The 26989-nt window shown below is 39.7% G+C and overlaps 2 protein-coding genes across 2 annotated transcripts in view; both read left to right on the top strand.

Moving 5' to 3' along the window:
* strada (STE20 related adaptor alpha) overlaps positions 1 to 26989 on the top strand; it is a 273305-nt gene that overhangs the window by 82068 nt on the left and 164248 nt on the right. The window lies entirely within an intron of this gene.
* Positions 22608 to 26989, top strand: part of spop (speckle type BTB/POZ protein) — a 130847-nt gene continuing 126465 nt past the window's right edge. Inside the window, exon 1 of the mRNA XM_022195490.2 lies at positions 22608 to 22695. The gene's annotated coding sequence lies outside the window, so the exon portion shown is untranslated. The remainder of the gene's footprint in view (positions 22696 to 26989) is intronic.

The following is a 26989-nucleotide window of genomic DNA, read 5'->3' as shown; positions in this document are numbered from 1 at the left end:
CATGGTGCTGAACTGGAGGCTTTTCCATGTTTAGAGTCAAACAAGGGAGTGCTTTAGCTTAACCTTAAGAGTTTGTCAATGATTTAGTACTGAACCAGGGAATACTGTTGAACTTGAACAGCCGGTTAAAGGTAAAAGGAGCAAAATAAACCAATACACTCTTTTTTTTATTATTCTGTGCATTTTCTTCTTTCTCAAAAAGCACTGACCATACATATATAAAAGACTGATGACCCTTGTGATGGTCTCCCCTAGTTCCCTGATGACAGTTCTGAAGCTCTGTGTGGGTCATCTTGGAGTGAACCCCCTATTAATTCCAAAAATGCGCCAAGAGGTGGAGAATAAATGGAGTTGAGGCAGACCATACTGCCATTTGTCCATATTTGTGCTAAATATGAACCAAACCACAGATAAGTGAAAGAATAATGCATAGAAGCTTGAAATTCTTTTTTAAAGTAAAATGTCAGCCATGATTACAAACCAACTAAACAGAAAATAAAGCTATAGAAGTGAAAACCATTGCTTGTGCCAGGCTGTAAACATGTATATTTCTGCTGTAAAGTCAGACGTTTTAACATGGGGCTGAGTCTGGGGACTTACTCATTTTGGAGGCTGCTTTATAGTGACATTTGTGGAACTGCAGTGTTTCCGTTCGGTTCTAATTTTTCAACCCCAGAGTTTCTTTGATTCAAAAACCACTACATTACCCCACAATGCAACTCAACTATGACCAACTGTTTTGCAAGCAGCTGCTAAATGTGACCCTTGAGCTGTTGCTTCAAGCAAGGATGAGTAGCTGTATTTCTATCTTTTTATTCCTATAAATATACATTTTGTACTATAGTTCTATTTTATTCTCTGTAAACACAATTGCACTATTCTTATGCCTTAATATTTATCATTTAATATCCCTTCTGCACTAATAAATAATGGTAATACCATTTTTTTGTACTTGTACAAGGATAAGCATTTGCATGTAGGCTTCAGGTATAAACTCTTTCGATGCATGTCATGTCAGCAATTCCTTCACTTTGGGGAAAATGACAGCCTCCAAGCAGCAACCTACATGCTTGAAAATTACATGTTTTGCACATCTGGGAATGCAGCATGCTTGGTTTCTGTGTGAATTAGCCCATCTGCATGCAAATGTTCCAAACTGACAGATGGTTCTAGTGTCGTGCTGTATTGGTGTGGAAGAAGAATTTTAACATCTAAAATCGCCCATGTGAAAACTCAACTGTAAGATCAGAGGTTATAAATTATCCACGATCAGTTGCTTTTGGGTGGTTTTGACCCCTGCTTTAAATGATGGGATATGTTTCTGTAACATAAATTGAGTCTGAGGCCTTCATGAGGAATGGAGTAACAATTTTTAGAAGTTCAATTCTCATCTTCTGGAATGTGATCTTACAGTTTTGATGGTTTGGAAAGACTCCGGGTCCTTCTTCCATTTCGAGGACTCTGTCTTTGGACAGTAGTATTCAGCATTTCTTACATGGTCAAGAAGAATTCTGTTGGCTAAACTATGCAGAAGAAGCTGATAGAAAAGTTATGTATTGACTGTCACTCTTGTTTTCCTCTTTGAGAGAGACGCTGGACAGATTTTGTCTCTCTTTCCTTGTTCTGTCGGAATAAATTCACAAATGACCCAGCAAACACACAGTGAAGCTCCTTTTATTCCAAACAGAAAAACATTAGCTGTGCTGAGGAGAAAAAATGTTGGAGATAAACATAATATGAAAACACTAGCACTAAGCTTCGCCATCTGGGAGCAGGATTAATTTCCGGACTCTTCCTCTATTATGGACATTTCATGGAGCAAATGTGTTAAAACAAAAGGCTGTAATGAAGCAGGAGGAAGGATGTGTAGTACAGTAGGTAGCAATGACGGCTCCTCGGGAGCATGTAGGAATTAGGACAGCCTGAAGATCAGCAGAAGGAGAGAGGAGGAGTCTGTCAACAGGAGGCGAGCAGGAGGGAATACGTGGCGCTGTGGCGATGAATTTTATTGATATTTCTGCCGCCTTGTGTGCTCGTGTGTTTGCACAGGAGCGTGTGCGCAAAAGAGGCAAAGAGTGAGAGATTGGCCGGAGACGGCAGCTGCCTCTGCTGCCATCAATTGTAAATCAGTAGCTGTCTTTCAATTCCTCCAATCTGCAGAATATCTGGACACTGCTGCAAGTAATGCATGATTATTTCCAGAATAGAGAGATTCCTACTGTTTCTACCAACATGTTTACCTCGCTCTGACCGAGTTCATTTAAATGCAATTAAAGTGTAAACATGCGAGAACCATGTGGATTTATTTTCTGACTGACTGTAGGTACATTACTGCTCTGACTAACCACCTATTTCTCCTTATTACTTCTCCGGTACAGTAGATGTAGATGCCATCATTCTGCATGCAAGTGTTTTTTCCCCCTCCTAAACCAGACTCCGGATGATTGGAAAGTAATGTATATTCATGAATTGGGAATAGGTTTGAATCACTTTATGTGATATCCTCTCTGTCACTGATTGATATAATCAGACGCAGGAGATTGTCTACTCGTAATCAGAGGCTAGAAAGATGCATTTCTGTTGCCAAATATTCCCTTTTTATAAACAGAGCTGATTTTCTTTTTGCCTGTCAATTTGAACTTTGAACTTTTCTTTCTTTGGTTCCCATGCTGACTCACTGTTTACCACATCTCACCGGAACAATAGGGATCAAAGAGTGTCTCGCTGCAAAAAGAAAAAAAATCTCTCCTCTCATTTAAGGTCTGTGGGAAAAGCAGCAGCCTTCCTCCTCAGTTGCACCATTACCCTGCCTCTACGTCTGTGATATTAGCCGACTGTCTGGAAGCCGTCGAAGCACCGGGGACCTGCTCCTACTGTCCCCAGCTGTCTATATGAATTAGTAACACTGAGCACCACTAATGCTAGCGGATCACAGTCTCAGCCACGGCAACATTCTGTGCACATCTGACGGCATCAGTGTGAGCCCGAGAGTCCTTGAACTTCGCGGGGAAGTTGCCCCGAGGACACTTGCAACTGTCAGCGATCTGCAGGGGCGCTCTGAGGTTTTAACCTACAGGAAGGAGCAACACATTCCTTTATTTACTTGCTGCAGATGCTTTGTGCTCAGGTGAAGCGTTGCCTGCCAAAACCCCTTCTTCCATCCTCCACCTCTGCTAGACCGTCACTTCACCCAGAGCTCTGCCTCGCTTTCTGCTCATCACTTTTTAATGTTCGCCCTCTTTTTTCCTTCTATTTTAGTTGCTGTTTGTTTATCCCTCTCCCCTCTTTCTCTTGCCACACAGCCCTCCTTTTTTTTTCCTCCTGCAGGCAAACAGAAGCATTGCAAGAACAGCTCTGTTGGCCTGCTTAGAATTTACATATGTAAACGAGAGCCAATGTTGCTGGTAGATCTGCAATTAAGCAAACAGCTGAAGCTTACAAACAACGTCGGTCCCCATTACTTTACCAATAATAGAGTTTCTGTGTGCTGATTTATATTGCTAACCCCATTACTTCTTTCTCCTGCCTTTATGCAATTGGTGGAAGATAATGTCCTGGACCCGACTCAAGGCCTTTGATTAGTGGAGCAGCACAAGGTGTTCAGGAGGAAAAAGAAGCTACCGAGTCGTTCTGCCGGGCACAGGAGAGTGAAGCACAAGCCTCACTTACTTTTTATGCTCTAAGGTTAAAGGAGCTCATCAGCATGAGTTCATCGAAGCTCTTCAAATCTATTTGCATACTGAGCTCTGCAAGAAACAGCTTCTTTATTAGGAGTCAAAAGTCAGGACTGAGATTTTACACATCTCAGGCGTTACACCCTGCTCACCAGTCAATAAGATGAATCTAGAAATACCATTTACGAAGTCAATAAAACAAAAACGACAACTGTAAAACCTCACAAATGATGTTTAGTTGAATTAACTTACTTTTTCCTTGTTTACTGAATACGAGTTTTGCTCATTTCTGGTGAATTGAGTTTTATTTTCAGAATTAAAATAAATCAATTATTAGAACATAAAAAACTGAGCTGCATGAATGAACATTTGAGAGTTGACCCAACTCATTAAATTAACTTCATAAGAAAATCAGACTAGCATATGAAGAGACTTCCCAGGATGCACTGCTTGTTTTTTGTATTTTGAGAAAGTGAACATGATGGAAACCTAATGTGTCTCTTTAATACAAGTTAAATTCAGTAAGTTATGGTTGTTTCTTTGATAATAATCAGGTTAATTTAGTCCTTTCACCAACAAAAATGTCATTTACTTCACTGTAACTAGTAGCTGTCTCTTTATATTGACTCCGGTCAAAGTAGACTTTAACATTTCTTGACATTAAATGGAAAAAGAAATTCTTTAATCTTAGAAAATGTAAAAAGAAAGCATCTCTGTCTGTAACCACTGTATATATGACTTGCTGCTTTACTTAATATCTTGGATTTATTGGAGTTGTTTTCTCAAGTTCAGCTAATTTAATTCAGCTAGTTTTACACTTGACTTTACACCAATTCATCATCTAAAGTAGAATTAACTTTTATTTTCAAGCAGCAGGGGAACTAAACTCAACCTTACTAAGCTGAATGAACTCAAAATATTTTACTGTGTACTTGATTGGACGATATAGTTTACTCTATCAGTGCACTGTGCTAATGTCACTGTAATATCAGCAGAAAAATGAGCAACTTGTTGACAGATTTTTCTTGTCAACACCAATTTTATGAGGCAAATTCATGGTTTCCCACGTGACCAACAGTGGACACACAGGTCTTTCTAAGCACCGAGTTGATGTAATAATTCCTGAGGTGTGCCAAGTACTGCTGAATAGCTGGAGTTTGCTGCCTTCCCCTCTCCAGCGCAGTGGGCCGGCATGGCACAGGATCTCCAGACAATTTAGGATAATCTGATGTGCTTGGGCTCCGTTAATGGGAAGAATGTAGAAATCAGAGCACATCCAAAGTCCAGCGGTGACTATTTGAATTTCAACTCCATTAATGATGAGTTATGAAGGTGCGGGACCAAATATCTCAACCTGCAGTCTCTTTATAACAAGCATTTGTTTCAAGCACCGTTTGTTTTCCTGGCACATGCAAAGTTGTCGCACTTACAGTGATTGTGTTTATTGCTGATTTTCTACTTGAGATATCTCGTCGCTGTTTCTCACTGAAGAGGCTGTTTAACGTGTTCAGTCATTGTCTGCTAAAATGACTAGAAAGACTCAATACCACTTAATTTGAAGGTGTGCACTTATAAAAAAATTTACTTTTTTGTAATAATTTATTGTTCTTTATAGTACAATCACTGGAAAAGAAGTACTCGTTTATGTTAACGCTAAAAAAACTGATCAGAACTGTAAATAATGTAACCATGAAAACATCTTTATTTTTGTGAAATAGTAGTTTGTTCTTTTATGATTCTTAACTGTGAAATTACACCATTTTTACTTCATTTAAATCAGGAAAATGTCATTATTTTTCATATATTTGTGATTATTGGAAAGAAAAATGATTAATGTTAAGGATTAAAATTGGTAAATAATTTTCTTAAACTGTTATTTTGCAGTTTCCCCTGTTTTTTTTTTTAATTTACAGAAAAAGGTGTTGATTTATGTTGATTGTTTTAAAAAAAAGAGGTTCAAACTGCAAACACTGTCCACATCTAAACTATATATTTTTACCAGATAGTTTGTTGGAATTTCTTAGTTTACAGCGTGCAACCATAAAATTACAGTTTTACTTTTTGTAAATCAGCTAAAAAAAAAATCAAATTATTTTGCAGATATTTGCCGTAGTTTTGTTTTTTTTTTTTTTTTTTTTTTTTTTTTTTTTTTTTTTGGAAGAATGTATATTAAGGATTTTTTTGAAGTCATTTTATAGATGGTTACGGTTTTGTTTAGTTAAAAATACAGATTTACATGTTCACTGAACAAATAACAAATCCTAACTTAACTTCATGTCCACATCAAACATCTGTATCATGACTGTTTGTGTGGCCATGAAATTATAGTTCAATTTTGTGCTTTATCTAAAAAAAATCTATATTTTACAGATGTTTACAGTTATTTTCACCCTTTTTGCCATCTAGAAACATCAAACTATTCCAATGTTTTTTTTAGCATAGTTTACCTGACATCCTTGCCAACAGATTTCCACTGTGTTTTTACAGAATTGTCTTACAGTGTACAGTGTCTAACTACAGTGGTGGAATTTTTTTTTCCGGACTCCCTTAAAATTTTACACACTCTCAAATATTATCGTGAAATATCTGTGGAAAAAACTTTGTAGTGTTTCAAAAGGTGTGACTGCAACAGACAGACACAAAAAATACAAATAATATATTTTTTGTTTATTGTTTACAAGAAAAACTAACAAGACTAAATTCTTGACAGTTTCAATGTCAGTTCTCACATTGTCAGTATTAAAGTCAACAAATAACAGAATATTTTCAAAACTGAACAAAAAATTAATGTCCTGTCATTAGCACGCAGTAGCGCTCTAGTCCTGGCTGACATGTCCCCTATGAGCCTTTCACACTGTTGAGGGATCATCTTGTCCCATTCTGCTTGAATTACTGCTTTTAATTCTTCGGAAATCTTTGGTTTCCACTTTGAAACAAACCTTTCGATTATCCATCACAGATTTTCCATGGGATTCATGTCCCGGGAATTGAGCTGGCCACTAAGACCTTGATACTGCTCTCCTGCAGCCAAGTTCTACTGGTCCTAGATGTGTTCAAGAAGCATTATCTGGTTGAAACATCCAGTTTTGACCTCAACAGACCAGTGCACATGCAGAAGGGAGCATGTAGGTTTGGGGAATGGCATAATACTTGGCAGAGTTCAATGTGCTATCAGACAGTCAGATGACCAACACCAGCCCAAACCATGATACTGCCTCCACCATGCTTGACAGCAGGTACTGTACATGCTGAAGATGATAGTTGGCCTGGCCTTCTGTGTACCCTCACATTAGCAGGAGGAAGATAAAGCTGGAAACTGGGCTCATCTGACCACAGAATCTGCTTCCAGTTCCTGGCTGTCCAGTTCTTGTGTGCCTGGACCTAACAATGCCAGGCTAACTTCTGTCTCTCATTGATCAGGGGCTTCTTGACAGCCTTTTAGAACTTTAAGCCATGATATAAAAGCCGGCCATGTACAGTGTGGGTGGAACACTGGACACCAGTTTGGTTTGACCACTGCTGCTGAAGCTCCTGTGATGTCATTTGGCAGTTTTCCCTGCACATGTGGATAGGGACGCAGTCATTTCTTGCTAAAGAAACTCTTGAACGCCCAGGTCTTGGTTTGTCTTCCAAGCTGTTGGTTCGTCTGTGTTTCTGCAGAGTGATTCCAACTACTGAAGAACTGCACCTGCACTTCCTGGCTATCTGGCAGCAGCTGTACCCTTTCTGGCTAAGAATCTGTATCTTCAGTTGTGTTTGATGCGTTAGGCTCCTTGTTTTAGACAATTTTATCTCTGGAGAACTTTCAAATGTGCTGGCTTTATATAAACACAAAGCAAAACAACAAAAATTGTGTCTTTCATTAGTGGATAACTGGTACCAAAATGACCCAATACTCCAAATTTCTTATGGATGTTTGATGATTTGTTTAGTATTTTGGCTGTGACTGTACTAAAAGGAAATGCACTTGAAGATCTAAGAATGATTCTTAATGTAGTGTTTCACAAAGGCATGGGGTGCCTGAAACCATTTTTCCACTACTATATGACTGTGTGCCACAACTTTGCATTAAAAATGGCATTACTGACCAAACTACAGTTAAAGACAACAGCCATAGCCATCTATATCTGTCTATATATGTGTCTGGATGCTGACAGTCCTCTGAACGCAGCTCCAGCAGCTCCAGTGAGTCTGAAGCAGCAGAACAACGAGCCGACAGACTGAAAACACTTTGCAGAGTTCTGCGCTGCACGCTGCCGGCTTGATTCTCAGTGGGACCGAGCACACGCATCGTCATGAATATTAATATTGCAAAACGTGGCTTAAAAGTAGCTTTTATTTATCTTGTTACAAACTCCTTGTTGTTGTGGGGCTTTTTTGGGGGGTTGTTTTGGCATTTTTATGCAAATGTGTGAGTTGACACTGTAACACCAACAAGAGGGCCAGATACAGACCTCATGCAGGAAAATGGATTCCAGGAAGTTTCCAGTTGTGTGCCGTTCCCAGTGGAACACTCATTTGGCACAATTTATCAACATTAGCAAGATGGATCGCCGCATTAGCAGAACTGTATCTACAAATAATGTGTTTTAATTTCACACGCAAGTTGTTTCCTAAGACTCAAACTTATGGGATGATTATAATTATGCAGAATGTGGAGCGTTCAACATGCATCCTGACAGGTTGATATCAGATAATAACATCTAGGAAATCTAATCCAACCCAGTTTCAAGTGGAATTCCTCCCATAGCATCCTCTAAAAAGTTGCACTTTCTGACTTTCTAACATCTTCTGGATGTAGATCTGATGTCTGGAGTCAAGATGAGATAAGGAGGTCGGTCTGGTTTCTGCTCCCCGGTAGGCTCAGAACTTTCTGTGGAGGTTTGAGGTCACTGTGACCTGCCCCATGTGTGAGGTGAGTGAAGGTTCTCCAGCTGCTGGACGGTTCCTCTACAGAGGGAATCAAAGGACGGATTCAAAGTCTGTTTGGTGGTCTGGGAGTCTGAAGCAGGAGATCCAGGGCATGCATTTTTTGTCATGGTCTCCTTTTTTAGCTTCTTACTGACACAAGATCACACAAATACAAAAAACAGGAAATGTCCTGTTTTCTTCTGTTTGAACACTATTATTAATCTAAACAAAGTGGCCTGTTTTTTTCATTATATATACACCAAGAAAACTTATTTTTTAAGGTGCTTTTTTAAACCATGGATGCACCAATTAAAAGAAAGGTTTATGCATTTTTTAGATCATAGATATACCCTTAAAAAAATGTCTATTCTTTGTTCGTCTTTTTTGCATAGAAAGGTTCTCAAATGATCTCTAGCAGTAACTGAGAGGCCCTGTGATATGAGCTGATTAAATTCTATGAAAGGAAAGCTTCAGTGCTTCTTTTCTTCTCTGCTTTAGCATATAGACACACTGAACCGTCCTTTATGAAGTGAAAAGAGGTAATGAGATATGTCTTTTTATGTCCTCATGAATTCTCCTTCACATCTCTCCTTCATATCTTCCAAAGAGGTGAAGAAAACGGGTTCAAGATTTACATTTTTTAAAAAACATTTAAGGCTTCTAAATGATCATCTGCGTCCACCAGCTAGTTGTTCACTGCTTCTGTCCGTTTGGTCCTAGACAAGCAAAATTATGCCTGCTTTTTTTAGCTTTTCCACTGAAATCTACTGCCTGCTGTGTTCAAAACAATGCTCAGACTATGAGGTTGCTGACAGGATAGAAAAATTACTTGTTGTAGCTGCTTTAAAGCCTTTCTGTGCCTTAGTCTTAAAGCACTTTATCTTACCAGTGTGTTTGAAAGGTTCTGTATAAATAAACTTTTTTGGCCGTGATTGTTGGAGTGTAAAAAAGAAAAAAAAAAGGTCATATGAAATGAAATGGTGGAATTGGATTATGGCACATGATGAGAAATTAGACCCGAGACTGCTGAGATGTTAAGTGTTACAGTCCCAGACCTTCTCTAATAGCGTGAAATGAGAACAGATCTGTTAAAGCCTCAAAGAACATAGAAATGGGATGGGATTGGCTTTACGCCGCCGTTCATTACCGCGCTCACATTGATAGGTCCTTTATGAGACTTAATTAAAAAGTCGATGGCATCTTTAATGGCCACAGCGCTGGTTGTTTTTCTGTGTTTTTAAAACGCTGCTTCCCTAATGACCAGAGGCAGCCTCATTTGGAGGACGGCGGACGGAAAAAAATGTCCTGACCTGTGCCACGAGGTCACCATGCCACAGCTGTGTCAGGAAAACAGATAAGCCTGTTTTGTATGTTCGCGGTTTGCTTTGGCTGCTGGTCAGTGAGCAGAAAATTGCATCAGACGAAGCCCTTTTTGCAGAAACCCCACCAGCGCGGAGATGAAGTGGTTAAATGAGATGACAAATCGAGCACCCGGTGATGGGATTCCGCTCGGTTTGTTCTTCATGCCACAACTTTTTGGCACTTTGTTTCGTGTCCTTGTTTATCTCCTGAATTTTCTGAATTAGAAACACAGCAATAACGCGACGTGTTTGAGACGAAGCCAAGTGTGTCAAAGCCTTGAAAGACAGCCAGTGTCCTTCCTGTCTCAGAAACTACTTCAGTTGATGCTAATGACTGCAGTTTGAAAGACAGAGAGGCATGTTAGGAGCGAACACTGATCCTAATGATGTCTCTTTGTACCTGGAGTTTTGGGTCAAAACGATGCTGGATGTGTGCTAGTGTTTCTGCCATTTGTGAAGGCTTTTGTCTTTTGTTTTCCGACTCGTTAAGTATTTGCTTTATCTGGTGGTTGTTACTGGGTTTACTAATGTGGTGTTCAAAGAGTGCAGCACTTTGAGAAGTTCACATTTCTAACCTTTTGTCATGGTATGTTACATAAAGTGAGTTTTCGCTCTTATGTAAAAGCAAATAACCTACAAATGAGGCAGTTTTGAATCATTTGACATTTAAGTGGCATTACATGAGGTGTACTCACGACTGTACAGACTAAACATTGATTAACTGAATACTTGCAAAGCTTCAAAATATTGTAAAATATGCACTTTGATTTAACCTATGCAACCTGTCAGAAATACTGGCATTTACTCATCTTATTGGGACCACAATTACAATTTTAAACATCTGTGTAGATGTATTTAATGTAGGCATTCTGCCAAAAATGCACATGAAACTCAGGTTGCCTGCTGTTCCTTGACTCTGCAGGGAGCTTTCGAATGTTAAAAAGCCTTAAAAATGTCACAATCTCATTTTGGGATTGAGATTTTAAATTGTAAAGAAAAGCCTGTGATACAGATGGGATTTGTGGAGCTTTAGAGGTGTGGACAAGGTGGGAGTATGAAAACACACAAATAACAATCCCTGAGAGTGAAAAATGAAGCCAACCTCTTCAGATTTCAACTTGAGGCTGGCTCCAAAAGCGAGTTAGTCCCCATAGACCCCCATGTTAAAATGTACACGTTCAAGATTTTCATGCTCAGTTCAGACAATAATTATTTTATTAAAACTGCAAACCATTCCTCGGCATATGGTTCAATATCAGGCAAAAACCATATATTAAAAATGGGAATTAGTTTGTGGATTACAGTGTTGAAGCCTTGAGTTTGGTATTTCAGCATTGCCATCTTGGTCTTTCGGAACCAAACATAAAAAGTGCTGGTTCTGACTGAGAACCTGAGAACTCTATGCTCACCAATACAGAGAGATTTGTCAATCGTTAGATAACATTAATTGATTTATCTTAAACAGGGCCATAATTTACAAAATGAACTTTATACTATACTGTGGAAGATGAGAGTCTAGTGACTGAAGCCATACACTCATTAGAAAAAGGTGGACTGAGGTAACAGATCAAGTAATAAGTAGGATCATTCTCTCATAGACATCGACAGAATGTTGATTTCTTCTTGCAATCACATAAGTCGCCCCCTGCTGGCTGTTCGATAGAATGCAGTTTGAAGGTATTTCCGCCTTGATTTCACTGTTTCAGACCTTTACATCAATGTAAATCTCTTGAACTGTGAAACCAATATTTAAGTTCTATAAACTGTAGTTCCTCAAATGTCCATATGAGGGACTCTAAGAATGAGCCAGTCCCCATAGACTTCTGTGTTAAAATGTCCAACTTTACAGCAGAAATAAAAATGTTTACTACCTGGTGCCAAAAATGTTTTGGTCTCTATAGTTAGTTTCCCTCTTTTTGATCATTGAATAGGTGGGGAAGTATTCTATAACTCCTCTGTTTAGGTTATATTAAGGCTTAAAGTCCTAAATAATTAAGGCGTTCTTGCTTTGAGTGACAAGTGGGTGTCATCATCGGACAGCTTATGACTCAGAGATAGTGCTGACTGAAGCCACAATGCTGAACTTCAAAACTGCTTTTCAGGAAGCCTATTGGTGACATCACAGAGGCTTTGTCCTTGTTTATATACAGTCAGTGGTTTAAAGATGCTATAAAGTTGAATTATGATTGCCTGGGGACTGATGGAGTATTCAAACAAACAGACTCCAAAGCTACAAACTCCTCACAGTGAGCTTTTCTCCTGATGCCATTAGCCCATAAAAAAGAGTGGTTAATTTCTCCTGCAGTGTGTTCTCATGCTTTGCTTTCAAGTCCTCTAAGATGTTAAATTTGTATCAAATTTACTGTGAAAGAGTTATAGCCTGTTTCCTCCCCTTTTTTTTTCTACAAAGACAGTCATTTGGAACCACCAGCTCGGCTTCTAACAGCTGGGAATCAAATTTGAGATGAAATTTTATTATTCCCAAAGGAAATACTTGAAAATTAAATGATGGGTGACTCAGGCTGATATTAGCTAATGTCATCTTTGGTCACTTGTCTTTTTGTGTGCCTTGAATTGAATCTCAAGATGTTATAGAAAATAATGCCGAAATTGGAGTTCCTATTTAAATCTAGTTTTCTCACTTAAAACCCACAGTTTCTCTGATGTTTTGTTTGAACATAAAATTCAACAGTTTTTAAGTAAAAACAACCCCAACCATAAACAGTTCTTAAGGCCCTGCACCTTAACATGCACTTGCATGTTTAAGGTGCACTTGCATTCACGTATTTGTACCCTGAGAGACATCCAGCTCCTATACATGCGCCTTTACTATGCAAATATTTCTATGCAGTCAGCACTGGAGGGGAATTAGCTTTTTGAGTCAGTCAAATTGAGCTGCACAGTTCAGCTTTGACACTCTGAGAAAAACAGGCATCTCTCATTCTGTAATGCGTCATACACTTTTTGTATGTGGCTTGTAATTAAGATATTAATAATTTGTTTGACTGAGCGCGACGCTAGCTCCTAGCGAGGATGTGCTACTTCCAACATTACAATTACTGAATTCAGAAGGACACGTTTGCAAGCTTTTGTTGTCATGCTAACACCATTAACCCTTTCTGCAGCTGCCGTTGATCCTTACTCAACTTGAAAAAGCAATTCGATTGAGCAAAAAGGAATCATTTCCAAAACAATGAAAAGTGAAGTGACCGATGCCACCCATTAAGCAGAGTGAGCTTGAGACGCCTCACACGCTGTCAGCTGCCGCCTGCCATCGTTAAAAATATTTTCTCACCTTGATAGTTTAATGTATTTCCAGCCTGTTTGAGCCTGACATTAGCAAGGGACCAAGCGTCAACAGCTCCTTCTCTCTCTGTCTTTTTGAAAAAAAAAAAAATCCTCGTTTAGAGCTGCGACTCTGTCTTCCGAAGGATGCCTCTAATTGGAGGAGAGGAGGTTTCTTCCTGTCGGCTCTGGAGGCTTCAAATAAAGCCCATTTGCCAAAGTAAGGAGTCATTAAACATGCCATTAAATTCAGCTTCTTTTGATATACGTAGACGAAGCTCCAGATCCCATTTTGGTTCTTCGGGCAGGAATTTAAACTGGGCTTGAAAAGAATCATGCTTGACCTGCCACAGGCACAACCCATAAGTGGTGTTTCAGTGATGTGGGTGTTTATTGTGCGGCTCACAGGAAGCTGCTTACAGTCTATCATTTCCATACAGGAGGGCACCAAATCATCCCATTACTGAGGGAGGAGGCTCTGACATTCAGCCACCAGTAGACCAGTCCTTGAAGTGCTCAGACTGGTCACGCTCTTCTGTCTGACTTGCACTTCTTTGTTTCACTGTTGCAGTTGGGTTTTTTTTTTTGTTTCTTTTTTTTTTACTCAGCGGTCTGATTTGGCCTGCAGCGTGCGGCTGTAAGTCCCAGCGGAGATGTCGGCCTAAACAGCCGGGTCTGAAGTGATTATGTGAGTGCAGTGTGAGAGATTCCTTAGGGCCTGTGGGAAGCCTGCACATTCTTTTGTTGACAGTAGAAATGAGAGAGTGAGAGAGAGAGAGAAAGGTAGAAGTGCAAGGAGATGATCTCGACAGTCAGAGAAAAAAAGGAGTCTGGGAGATTAAAGGTATGTGCAGATGTTGGAATCCTTTCCGTGTTAAGCTATTAGGTTTCCCTTCATTTGTTCACCCCGCATATCAATTAGCTCCAGCTTTGCGTTGATGTAACTGCCATCATGTAAGACGTCAAATAGAATTCAGGTAACCTCCCTTACAGCGGTGTCATGCTGTGTTTGTGCATCCTCCTGGCGCAACTTCTTTTCCCGTGAAAAGGGATTTCGGAGTTTGACAGAGGATAATAAAACTCTCCTTTGTTTCTGTGCACATTCTCACTTTAAAAATCACAACCACTAATTAAGCGGCAACAACCACTTCTTAAGGAGCTGTAACAATTAATCATTCACATTCATATCATCTCACATTGTCTTCATAAGTTCAGCCAAGCAATCAAATTGAAAATTTTCCCTTTTTTTCCCTGTTTGCCACCGGCCTGTTTACTCTAAAAGCATGTCCTTCAAGCATCTCCTTCTCAGAATCGAGGAGCTAAGCCGTAGAAAGGCGAGCTGTCGTTTATCGCTGCCTTGCAGACAAATCCACTCTAAATGGCCGGTGATTTTCACTCATTGGCTCAATAATCCATTTGAGAATTTACTCAGGGACTCAGACACATTGTTGAGTTTTTTTTTGTGTGTTGTTGTTGCTTCTTTTGAACAGATTCCTCTGTACCCCTTCAATTTGAAGGAGACTTGTTTAAACAACACAGAAAAATGGAAATGAATGCACATCCACAGGCATTTCAAATCAACACAGCACTAACACTGTGCGGTGCCTGGAAGTTTAATAACTCAGATGGCTTCGTGTTTTCAGATGTCCTTGTTGAATCCAAGGCCAGAACTTGCAGAGGAGGACCTGATTCACACATGGATGGGTCTCCCTCCAATTGTTTCTCCTCATTTAATCCTCTTCTCTGCACTTTGCCTTTGCATGAATCTATCCTGATTAAAGCGTCGGCTCGCTAACATTCAGCATCTCCCACTTTTTCTCCACCGGTCGTCTTCCTGCACCTTGATCCTTCGCTCTTCGATGCCTTCGCTGTCCACCTCCTGCCTGTTGTCCCTCAGCCCATAGTGCACTGTGGTAATTGAGTGAGAGCTGTGGCCCTGGAGTCCTTGTGTAATCCACACTTTATAAGCACTCTAATTGAAGTGCAAATTCAATACTCCCTCATCAGCCTTTTACTGGCTGTGCCATTGCCTGCACCCCTTAGGTAATTACAAAGAGACTGGCAGTTCAATCATTTTTGCAGAAAATAATGTAACAAAAAAATGTGGCGACGAGCACCGAATCATTTTACAGTGCATGTGTAGAGTGTGATAGCCGGGTTACTGGAGGTGAAATACCGAAAGAGACAAACGCCTTTCTCCCTGTTGTCAGGAAGGTTACGCACCAAAAGGCGGTGTGATGAAGGAATTTAGAGAATCTTATCTGAACGCCACACGGCAATGCTCTCCGCTTCCTTCTGCTTGTTCACCTGTAGACACGTGCACATGCATAGGAGCCCACTCGCACAATCTTTTGTGTAACTAAAGCTATAGGCACACTCATGCAAACACAAATGAGTGAAGTGCACACACAAACACAGCTGAGTGTATGGATTTTGAGTATATTGCTGCTTGTCTCTATGTGTCCCTGTGTAGGAGTGCGGTTTGCATCTTTAATTAAACTTCGTCTATTCTCTCTCAGCTTGTCCCCATAGGGCCCTGTCTTCTTCCCGACCACATGCTTATTTATTTATAATTGCATTAAACTCCAGAGCTGAGCCATAGCCGAACACGGTGCCAGACCTGTGGAGTAAGCTGGGATTGTCACGCGGTAATACAATTTCATGTACTGAAACGTCCCACTGGCTGGGAAAATTCCACATTATGAATCATGTAAGGATGCACAGTGCATTAAACAACAACAAGCTGGGAGAGGAAAAGGAAAAAAGAAAAAAGAAAGAAGTTTGGGTTGTTATTCACAGCACTGGAGCGCCAATAAAGAATGTCAACACAGATGTACATAATTCAAAGGCGTGGCAGCACATGGCTGTTTCACACAACACAAGACAGAATTCCACCTGTGAGAGGATCTCGTGGATATCATCCCAGTCGCACTGTGTTCCCCAAGAGATCAAACATTCCTGAGAAGAAAACAATCCAGGTGTCTTAACAACTTTCCTCCTCTCTGCTTTATTCAATTGCCAGATTCTTCCTCTTCTTCTTCCTTTTTTCGTTGTTTTTCTTTCTAATTTGCTTAAACTAAATATCCCACCAGACCACCTTTTGGATGAGCTTCACAGCAAATTCGCAGCACATCCCATGCGCTTTTGTTGAAGATTGATGAATGTGATTTAAATCTTCAAAAGAGAAAATCATATTACGTTATTCTTATAACACTGAGGAAATTGCCAAGATGCCCCACGAGTGGTGACTTAATATCTGCAGCTCTGCCTACTCAGAGTCACAACACAAACAAGCCCGCACGCCGCTCTTGTCATGCTTGATTTACATGCAGGCATCAAGATTATAATCATATCACAGCACATCTTTTCATGTAATGTCATCAAACCGGTGAATGCCCACAGAGACACTCCACTGTAATTTACATTTTGCATCATTCTCTGTACACTTTTAATTGCCTGTTGCATTATCTCTTGAATCCCCACTTGTCTTTGCCTGCGTCTATTTCCTGCTGTGATGACCCACTTTCCTGAGGGCAATATCTCGCCAAAACCACACATATAGCAAAAATTCCTGCATTTAATGTGGTTTTGCCCCTGAACGAAAATTTTTGTGCTTATATTGGCTAAAATTGTGGGAACAGACTGCTGACAAAGTAAAGTGCATCTGTTTGTGCTTTATATACTATAAATATTGTAAATCAATGACCACCCAGACTCAAAGAAAAATGGATTGAATTTGCGTTCAACAACATCACCTGACTGCATTTTGTGTCTCATGTAGTCATAGACTTAGCATTTAACCCTTGCTAATCAACACATACTGCAGTTTCATGTCAAGTTTTATGACTCATAAAGGACCCATGTGGGGAAAAGCCATTTGTATTTTTATTTGGAGGTGTAAAATAAAAGCTAGTCAGACATGAAAACATGTGCTTTTGCCTTTCCTCAAGCCCTCCCATGACTAGATAGCCTCCTAGCTGTACAGGCTAGTAAGCATTTTATTGAGTGGCTACATATCAACTAACAAACCATTAGTCATCAGACTTTGTCTAATCCAGCCCAGTCACTGGCCACAAGAGTCTCCACGCACTCCTAGAATCAGAGGAACAGAAAACCCAGTAGATTGTTTTTATTTTTGATGGCTGATATCATCTCAATAGCAAGGAAAGCCTTACTGTTAGCATGAAATGTGGTTAACGTTACCTCTAGTTTGCCAAAATGTAAGAGTTCTGTGGAATGTGTTAAGCTGGGAGACATTTGGAGATTGCAGAAACTTTAGACTAATTTGAAACAAATAAACAATGACCGAGTGGTTTATTGTGTTTTCATATCACCTGTTGTGCTTCAGTGAAACCTAAACTCCACTACTGCTTACTTCTCTCCTGCTCTCTGTGCTTGCAAATACTCATTACATTGCAGCCAAATTCCTAACTAAACTATTCTCAGCTGTTTTCAGACATAAGAACAAGTAGGAAATGGAAAGAATCATTGATATCATGGGCTGCACAGTGACGTAGTGGTTAGCACTTTCGCCTTGCAGGAAGAAGATCCCTGGTTCAAATCCCGGCCTGGGCCTGGGATCTTTCTGCATGGAGTTTGTATGTTCTCCCTGTGCATGTGTGGGTTTTCTCCCGGCACTCCGGCTTCCTCCTACAGTCCAAAAATATGCTGAGGTTAATTGATGACTCTAAATTGCCTGTAGGTGTGAATGTGAGTGTGCTTGTTTGTCTACATATATATGTAGCCCTGCAACAGACTGGCAACCTGTCCATGGTGTCCCTTGCCTTTTCCCGAGACAGCTGGGATAGGCTCCAGCACCCCCGTGACCCTAGTGAGGATAAAGCGGTGGATAGAGAATGGATGGATGGATTCATATCGTTATTGGCTACTGTGCGATTAACCTTTTTTCTCACAGATGCAGAGAGAGTCTTCTTCCTGAAAGGGACATCAGCAGCACAGAAACATTTAAAGCTACAGACACTGAAACAGCTCATTCAGAACAGGAATGAAACCAGTAGTTATGCTGACATGGTGTATTTAACCATCTTTACAGCATTTTGAGGTAAAAATTTTAAATGCATTCTCCTTAATTTCATTAAAAGGTTCAGAATTGGGGCCTTTAATTACTAGTTATGTAGATTATGAAATAAGCCATATACAGACCCCCTCTCACATATAAGCAATCATACTGATACAGAGTGGGATGTGAGGTGTTTTATTTTGGGCTGCTATAGCAGAAGAGTTGAAACCCCTGCCAGAAAAGCCCCTCATTCATTTTGGAGTATCACATTCAGAACCAGTGCCAGACAATAGTAATGTACGGAGAATTTTGAGAGTGTTTGGTGTCATTTGCAGTGGTGGATGGTTTTGTTTTTGATGTCTCGGTGGTTCAGGTATTGGGAGGATTTTGCAGGCTGCATGTCTGATACTGCTCAGTGTGTTTTTGCTTAGCGAGGATGAAGAAGCAGAGGCAACAGATACATTTAATTAATGTTTGTAAGGCAACAACAGGTGCATGGATTCAGACATGTCCCAAGTTACATTTCACAGAGAGTTTTAGTTGGCATAATTTATGGATCGTGCTGGTGTTCTACTCAAAGCTTGAGAATTTATTGAGTATAATGAGCCCAACGTGCACACTGTTGACCTGCGTAATTGCCTCGCTTTGGACAGAGGTTGGCTCAGTAGAATAAAGTCTGTCTGCATATATATATATGTTTTATCTTTATCTTCTTTGAGATGCATAAGTATTTACATTTTCAACTTTACGCCTCTACTTCCTTACAAATCTGAGACAAATACTGTCCTTTCTACTTCTTGAGGCAAAACACTGAATTCTAAATTACTCCTGATGGCCAAACCTTCAGTTAGCTAAAATGTGATATATAACTGGAGTCTGTTTACAGTAGCTACTTCAGAGATTAGGTTTTACATACAAAACATAATAAATCAACCAAACTGTGATGCATTGCTTCAAATTCAGCAAATTGTAAAGCAGCTTCTTTAACTTAACTGCTATAAGATATCCAGATAATTTCATAAGTTATTAAACATCCACAAAGAGAATTTAAATATGTGCAACTCTGATGGCTGCTCCGTCTGCATAACGAACACTTTCAGTTTTACTGGGAATACATACTATAGATTAGTAAATATTTCTGATAATACTTTGTTGATATACATTGTAAGAGTAGAACTTTTCTTGTAATAGACTTCTTTAAATTTTGCTGCTTTTACTCCAGATAAAGTTCAAGGATCTCTATACAGCTTCATCACCGATTTCTTTCACTGCAATAATGAAATTTCTCTGTGATTTGTTTTCCTCCAAAGTAAAACTATTCAAACAATGTGAAAACTATGGAAACATACCAGAAAATAATTGCTACCCAAGATATTACTTTGATCGCCAAAGTCAAGTAAGAACAGGGCTGATAGTTTTTGCAGGAAGGGAACTTTTCAGTGTTGCAACAGAGAATATCTTATTTTTATTATTAGTGACAGTATTTTGAGTCCGAGTTATAATAATGAGAAACTTTACTTACATAGTACCTTTTCATGTATGTATGTATATAAAACATACACACACATATACATGCACACACTCATACGTACTTGTGTGTGTGTGTGTGTGTGTGTCTGTGTGTGTGTCCATGTATTCCGAGTTTCATTATATATATTCCGACTTTCACTCCATATATTCAAGCTTTCATTCCATATATTCAGACTTTGATTTCATATATTCCGAGTTTCATTCCATATATTCCGAATTCTAGATTATTTATGCAGGCTATAGAATTTCCTAAACGACATGCCATAATATATATTTAAAGTCAAGGTTAAAATGGTGAAATGTGTTGGAGACAACACTAACACACACAAATGATGATTGATTAGTTTTCAGAAGTTCATTAAACATGATTAGTATAATCTCAAAATCAGTTGTAATCCTAGCAGCAGTGATCTGAAGTCATGTATCACTTTCTAAAGGTTAGTGTTGGTGAGGATGGTCCTGATCGTTTAAATGCTCCTCAGCTGGAGAGAGAGTGTTGAAACACTGTTTGTGACTTGTTTGTTGAAAGTGTGTCCTTAAGTGCACTCGTGGTTTGTGGCTGCTGGTTTGAGATTTCTTGAAAAGGAGCCAAGACTGTTCTGCAGCGAGGTCCTGATTGTTGGTTTGTTTCAGGAATCTCCTTTTTCTAAATTATCAGATATTCAAAGATGTCCTTTTGTGTTGTGATGTTGAATATATATGAAAGCAACTGTACTGAGCAAACGCATAAAGGCAAACCATAATGCTGTATTATATTCTGTCCATTACTTTAGATATCGGGGAGTAAATATTTGCTGTTCCAAAAAATAAAATCTCTACAACAGAACTGACATCATGAAACAACCAAGTATACCGAAAAAGATAACGGACAGATGGAGAGCAGCGTCATAGACCAGAAATCACAACACATACAGTGACTGAGGGTGTCGATGCTGTTTGTGGAACATTACAATACTCATCCTGAAAGGACTCTGTGAAGTTGGAGGTTTTAGGATCACGCTTTACATCCAGCGCTGCATGAAAAGGTTTCTTAGCTGATGATTTGGGGAGTTTAGTGTCTGGCTACAGCTCTAACTGACAACCGGCATCCAGCATGTCAGCACACGTTCTCATTTAGCTCTTGTCATCTCTATTATCATGTTACTAGAATAAAGCTGAATTTAGGTTGGCCTTTATGGTGTTTATAGGTACTGATCACGCTATCTGATTGCTGTCCTTTAAAGCCACCTGACAGGTTGTGGATTAACTCAATTGTCGAGAATTTGTCACCAGCGGAATAACTCACAAACTAAACGATTAGCTAAATTTAACATTTTTTCAACCAGTTCTAACAATAGAAATGAGATGTTTTAACTATCCCAGTAAGTCAGAAAACAGGATCATCTGCATGTTGCATTTATAATTTTAATCAGTTGAGGTGCTGGAAAACAAAACACCCTGGTTTGATTATAAAGACTGGCAAAAATGATCTATGCTAATTAGTAGTTCAGAAATAATAATCATGAAATGATTTAGTGTTTGTGTCATCTTTCCATGTCACTGTGGTCTAAATATCTCAGTTTAGTATGTGCTGCTCATTTTCATATATTTTGCATTTCCTATCCTGAACCATGTCTCCTCTTCTCGCTGATGTGATATGGAGGTTTTCCTTGCTGCTATGTATCAAAGCAAAACCAACAAACCAAAACTGATCTGAACTAACTGCAGTCAGACCATCAGTGATGATAAGCTCCGCAATCTCGAATGTTTTAAATGGATCTATTCATCTGTTTGTGTTTTTATCTCTGATATTATCTTATTTTGGAGGGGTTTATTGCAGAAACTACATATGTTTTGGGTTCTCTGTGTACCATTCAAGCAGCAGTTTTACTTACTTGGCACTGGAAGGTTTTATTAGAACGGGTGCTGGAGACGGAACCGGTTAATTCTTGGCATGTAGTGGTAACCAGTTAACTCACTCACTGAGGCAGGAATGGAAGGCTTTGGATATAAGAAGCTTTCCCAGACAGAAAATTAGTGAATGAAAGGATGATGGGCAAAGCACAGAGAGGAAGTGAGATGAGCTTACATTGCAGAGAGCACAGTGTCTCACATTTTACATTTATTTTCCATGTCTTGTCGTTTCCCTGAAAGAACAAGTTTTTTTTTTTTTTTTTTTTTTTTGCAGGCATGTACCAAATCTTTCTCAAACCGGTAGGTTTGGAAGGTGTGTTATTTATTTCTTTATTTTTTTTTTTAAAAGATCATTAAAATGACACCACTGATCAGACAGAAAGTGTAAACACAGAGAGTCATCAAAATTTAGAGTTACTGATGGTTTTGCAACTCCTCACCTGTCATGTGTGGTTCTACAATTCTGCAAAATCACTTTATTTAACATGTTTTATTCAAAGAAGACAGTCTCAGTTTTGCCTTTTTTTTATAGAGTCTGGGATCTGTAAATTATTGAATTTCTTCGATTATTTATCTTACACAAAATGAAATCAACATGTCCAACTTTTGTCTTTCTGTTGTTATTTTGGCATTATAACATTGATATACTCCACAAAAGACATTTTTGAGTTCTTTTTACTTCTAGCCATGCTCGATGTGTACACAAACAGGTGCAAAACTTTATATTGCAGTGAAAAATGAGCCTACTGTCAGTAAAAATGTGACAGTAGCAAAAAAAAACCTCATCTAAAATAACTGCAGTCTTATCATGTGTGACAGAGTGATAGATTTGATAAGAGCCAGTCAGTTAAAGTAAATGATTCCCGTCTGCCAGTGGAACACCCAGTTTGCAGAACCAAAACAATCCCAGCATGGCCAGTCTCTTATTGGGCGTCTGCACACGTCACCGCCTAACCCGGAAGAGCAGTGACAGCTCTTGTCAAAAATCCTTCATCTCTTTTCTCGGAACTGCGAAAAAAAGGTGAGTTTTAAGGCTGTAAAATTGCCTCTCCTTGTGCTTGTCGCTTGTACCTTTTGATATCTCCCCTGTGGTAGTGTACGTTTGAAGTTTGGCCGTGATTAGACGCTGGAAGCACTTTTCCAGAGCTTAAATATTAGCCGCTAGCAGGCTAATGTTAGCGGGTTACTAGCGGCTCAGCGCTGTTTATTTGGGCTCTTCTTGTTTGTGTTCTACTTTTCGGTTGATTTTTGTCATTTTCCGTGTCGCATCGAGCTCTGCCGGCTGAATGTGCTTGTCACAGCAAAAATTATCGGTGTGAAAATTTCCACGGGTGCATGCAAAATAGTGAGCCGACAGTGATAAAGCCTGTCGTGCGTTATCCTCCGGCTCAGCCCAGAGCATCCTGCCAAATAGTGAGCGCAGCTTTCCCCTCTGTTGCTTCTCCCTGCGCAGTGCAGGACGGCTGCAGGTTTCACTGCCAGAGAGCATCTCAAGGCAGCGAGTTAAGAGTCCAGCACAAAGGCTACTGCAATGCAGGCTGATGTCCCGACGCTGACTCTGCAAGATGGTCAGAAGAAAAGTACTCATAAAGAGATAAGCTGCAGAGAAAGTAATGAGAAAACTGTGTGACATCCACATCTGTGCCCTGATCCCACAGCTGCTACTTTTTATTGTATTTATTCACCTAAATGTAGTTTATCATATTAATCACACCTATTACTTGAGCTGAAATACTCAATTTAAGAAGTTATTGGTAATAAATTCACTGGTGATTATTGCTTATAATTGGCTGTCCTTGATAATGGACTTGATAGTCTTACTTCAGAAATGTGGGAATTTTATGCCTTTTTCTTGTTGTACATGGTAAAGTCTGAAAAGTAATGCATTTGGTACAAGATCAAATGTACTAAGCTGCAAACTTTTTTTGATGTATTAGACTGACATAATAATGTTGGTAATTGCATCAACTAAATATTGTCTGTAATTTCAACTCAAATGTATGATGTAAAATATAGAGATGGAGTGTTTCAATAAAGTTGATGCAAAACAATATCCAAGTTGAAGTAACCTAATGAAATTGGCTTGATAACTTAACATTTCTTCCCCTCCTCTATCTTACCAGGCCTGGATAGTTTCAGATGGTTAAGACCGATAATAAAATATCTTCTATTGTAGAAGCAAAGCTAATTCTCCTAACTGAATGTTATTTGTGTGTGTCATTGTGCGTGGGTGGGGGTTATAGGTTTTTAATGTTGTCTCTGCTGTTTTTATTGGTGTTGTTGATGCTTTGACCACTTTTACTTGAAAGCCTAACCAGGGACCCGAGTTGAAAATTAGCTCAACGCTATACACTCTACATGTAATGCATCAGTTCTATGTGTTCTATGATAACTGCATGGTCCCTGATTAAATAAATGAATAAATTTAATTGTTGAACCTCATTTCTAATTGTGTTGAAGAGATATGTTGTGCAACCCCCCAATTCTCAGTGCTTATTTATTGAGTCGTAATGAGGAAGAAACTGGTTGAACAGATGCTCTTGAAGCTACGCTTGGCAATATAAGGCCTTGATGTTAGTCGCTTGTGGACATGCGTATGGACAGTTGCAGACACCATAGATGTGCAATTGTTGTTGATATTAGAGCCTTGATTATACTCCCTCTGCAGACACCATGGATGCATAAATGTCTTATATTACTTTGTAGTCTGCTAGAAGTCCACCTGGGAGGACTTCGCTCCTTGCATGTGCAGTATGTTGGTATCTATATATTCTAGGCATGCATGCTACTTCCAAACTCAACAACTTGTAGCGTAGTCGAGGCATTATTGGGCTGCACGCGGACGTCTGCAGAGAGATCCATGTAGACTTTTGCATATTTGGGAACATGAAGACATAAAATATGGAAAGTATAATACTGATCTTATGCTACTTTCCAGTCTGCCTGGAGGACTCTGTTCCATACATGTACGTTAGATCAGCATCTACACATGCAGTCTACTGCTGAGCATGTGCATACTGCCCTAGAAGCACAGCACCATGCAGGCCTGCATATTGGGCTGCACGTGAAAGTCTTGTGTATTTTGGCAGCTGACAAAATTTCCATCATGCAGACCTGAGCAGATCACTGCAAACCTTCAAGTACTTGTGGAAGTGGGAAGTATGACACTTTCCTAATGTTATGTGTCCACTGGGACATTTTTTGATACGAGGAATTGCATTTGACACTTGATGGGTGGACACGAGGCAGTGTCATGATTAGTAATTGACAGGTGCTCTCCATCCTACAGGAAGCAAATACAGGCTTCATCTTCCGACAATCATGCAAATATGAGCTGCACTCGATAGAATGAATGCTTCACTTGTACACTGCTTGCTCCTGCATTTTAAACGGGACCAAAATGTCGACTCTTTTAATTCTATTATGAAAAAAGAAATCTTGAGCCATGCAGTTGCTGAATCTGTCCCCAACAACACCTAACTGTTTTCTTCAACAACAGTTAGTTGGGGTTTCCAGATGTGGTAAGTGGCAGTTGGATGCCCCTGATTTCCATGAAGTAGCCTAGATGTCAACTTTGTGAAGATGAGAAGCAGCCAACATGACAGCCCATCTCTTGAAAGCAGTGCTACCAGAATGCACTGCACTGACAATGACCGATGCTGTGGACACGTACCACAACACTGGTTTAACTTCTTGTCAGTGTGTGCTGAAAATTCAGCTGCGTTGTCCTCTAGAGTTTCATACTCAGATGTGCTGGAATTGTATGCGCGAGCAAAAAGGCATGTGGGAGTTCAGAAATGCTCTGAATGGGAGTCTTGTTTGATTCAGAAGAGTCTATCGTGAAAATATTTGAATCACAAAGTTAACTCTTCAACATATTTCTCTTCCTCCCATGCTGTCACACAGATTCCTCGCTTAGCTGTCGGTACAGAGGGATTCCCGACGGACGACTTGTTCTGGTGTAAATGTTTGTTGGAATAATTGAAATGTTTTTAAACTGCGACTTCATCCGCAAAATAAAAGGACTGTCTTCTGCCTCTCAAGTCGAAAACACGCCGCAGACTCAGGCTCATCATGCAAACAGTTTTGTGCGACAGCTGTCATCACTTCAGTCGCACTAGCTCACAGTCCAAGAAATTATCTCACTCTCAACACCAGAAGGAATGTGATACCGCTGTGTCTCATAAGAAGACACATAGATAAGCTTTACTGTGCTGGGATGGGAAATTCAGAACTCACAGCAAAGTAAGAGGAGATACAGACAAGCCAAGAGCACATAAAGTAGACAGGCACATACTAGTACTAAGAATCTGATGGCTCTGTTAGTGAAGTCTGAGAAGGTTGGTGTAGGGAGACCAGTTGAATTATTCTTTAATGAGGTTGGGGGTGCAACAGTAAAAGTTTACAGAACAAGACTTTGCAGGCATTATTTTTTAATAATGGCGGTATGCTGGTCAAAAATGATTTTATCGACTGTGGAGAGTGTAAGATCCTGGAAGCTGTCGACCCGTTCGACATTTAGCTAGTTTGCGTTGGGTGTGCTGGTGACCTCTTCTTTTGTTTTGTTAACACTCACTTGTAGGTAGCTGTCAGTGCAGCATGCTGCCAAGCGAGAGATGGAGTGTTTCAGGTCTGCAGTGATGAGTGAAGGGCTGACAAAAAAGAAACACTGACCAGGCCAGAGTAATTCTAAACTATGGACTGAGTCATGTAATAAAGATTAGATGTACAGAGACAGCGGCTGTTTCTATTCACTGACCATGCAAATTCTCAGGCCGTAGTTAAACAACGATAAATAAAATGAGCGTCCCCCACCCACAAGGCTCGGTCTGGCTGCGGTGGAGCTGTAGATGTTCGCCTCATTCGATTTTTAACTGATGCACTTGTTGAGCATCAGCAAAAATGAAAGAGAGCTTAACAGCGAGGCAGACATTTTGATCTGACATAGCAGGAGAACTACAGGTGTAATTAATCACACTAACCACGACTGCAGTCCATTTTGATTTGCTAGTTTGAAGACCCCGCCAGTGCTTTTGGCGTTTAATTTAACAGCTGACTGTTCAGAATCAGAATTATAGACGTGAACATCGTTTTGATTAGTTGTAATTGCACTGAGACAGATCTTTCTGACAGTCTGAGATATCTGTAATTCAGTTTTGACCAGTCAGAATAATAATATCAGCGAAAAATAGCATTTTTCTTTTACAGATATGTGCTGTTATTTTCATTGCTTTTACAGTTTTTGGACTCGTTTCTACAGTTTTTTTTTTTTTTTTTAGTGTCTCATTCCAGTTTGGGTTATCCACAAAGTCATT

Source organism: Acanthochromis polyacanthus, chromosome 21 (assembly GCF_021347895.1).
Source record: "Acanthochromis polyacanthus isolate Apoly-LR-REF ecotype Palm Island chromosome 21, KAUST_Apoly_ChrSc, whole genome shotgun sequence".
In the NCBI taxonomy this organism is placed as follows: domain Eukaryota; kingdom Metazoa; phylum Chordata; class Actinopteri; family Pomacentridae; genus Acanthochromis; species Acanthochromis polyacanthus.
The sequence above is the reverse complement of the archived record's forward strand: the minus strand, read 5'-3'. Positions and strand labels throughout refer to the sequence as shown.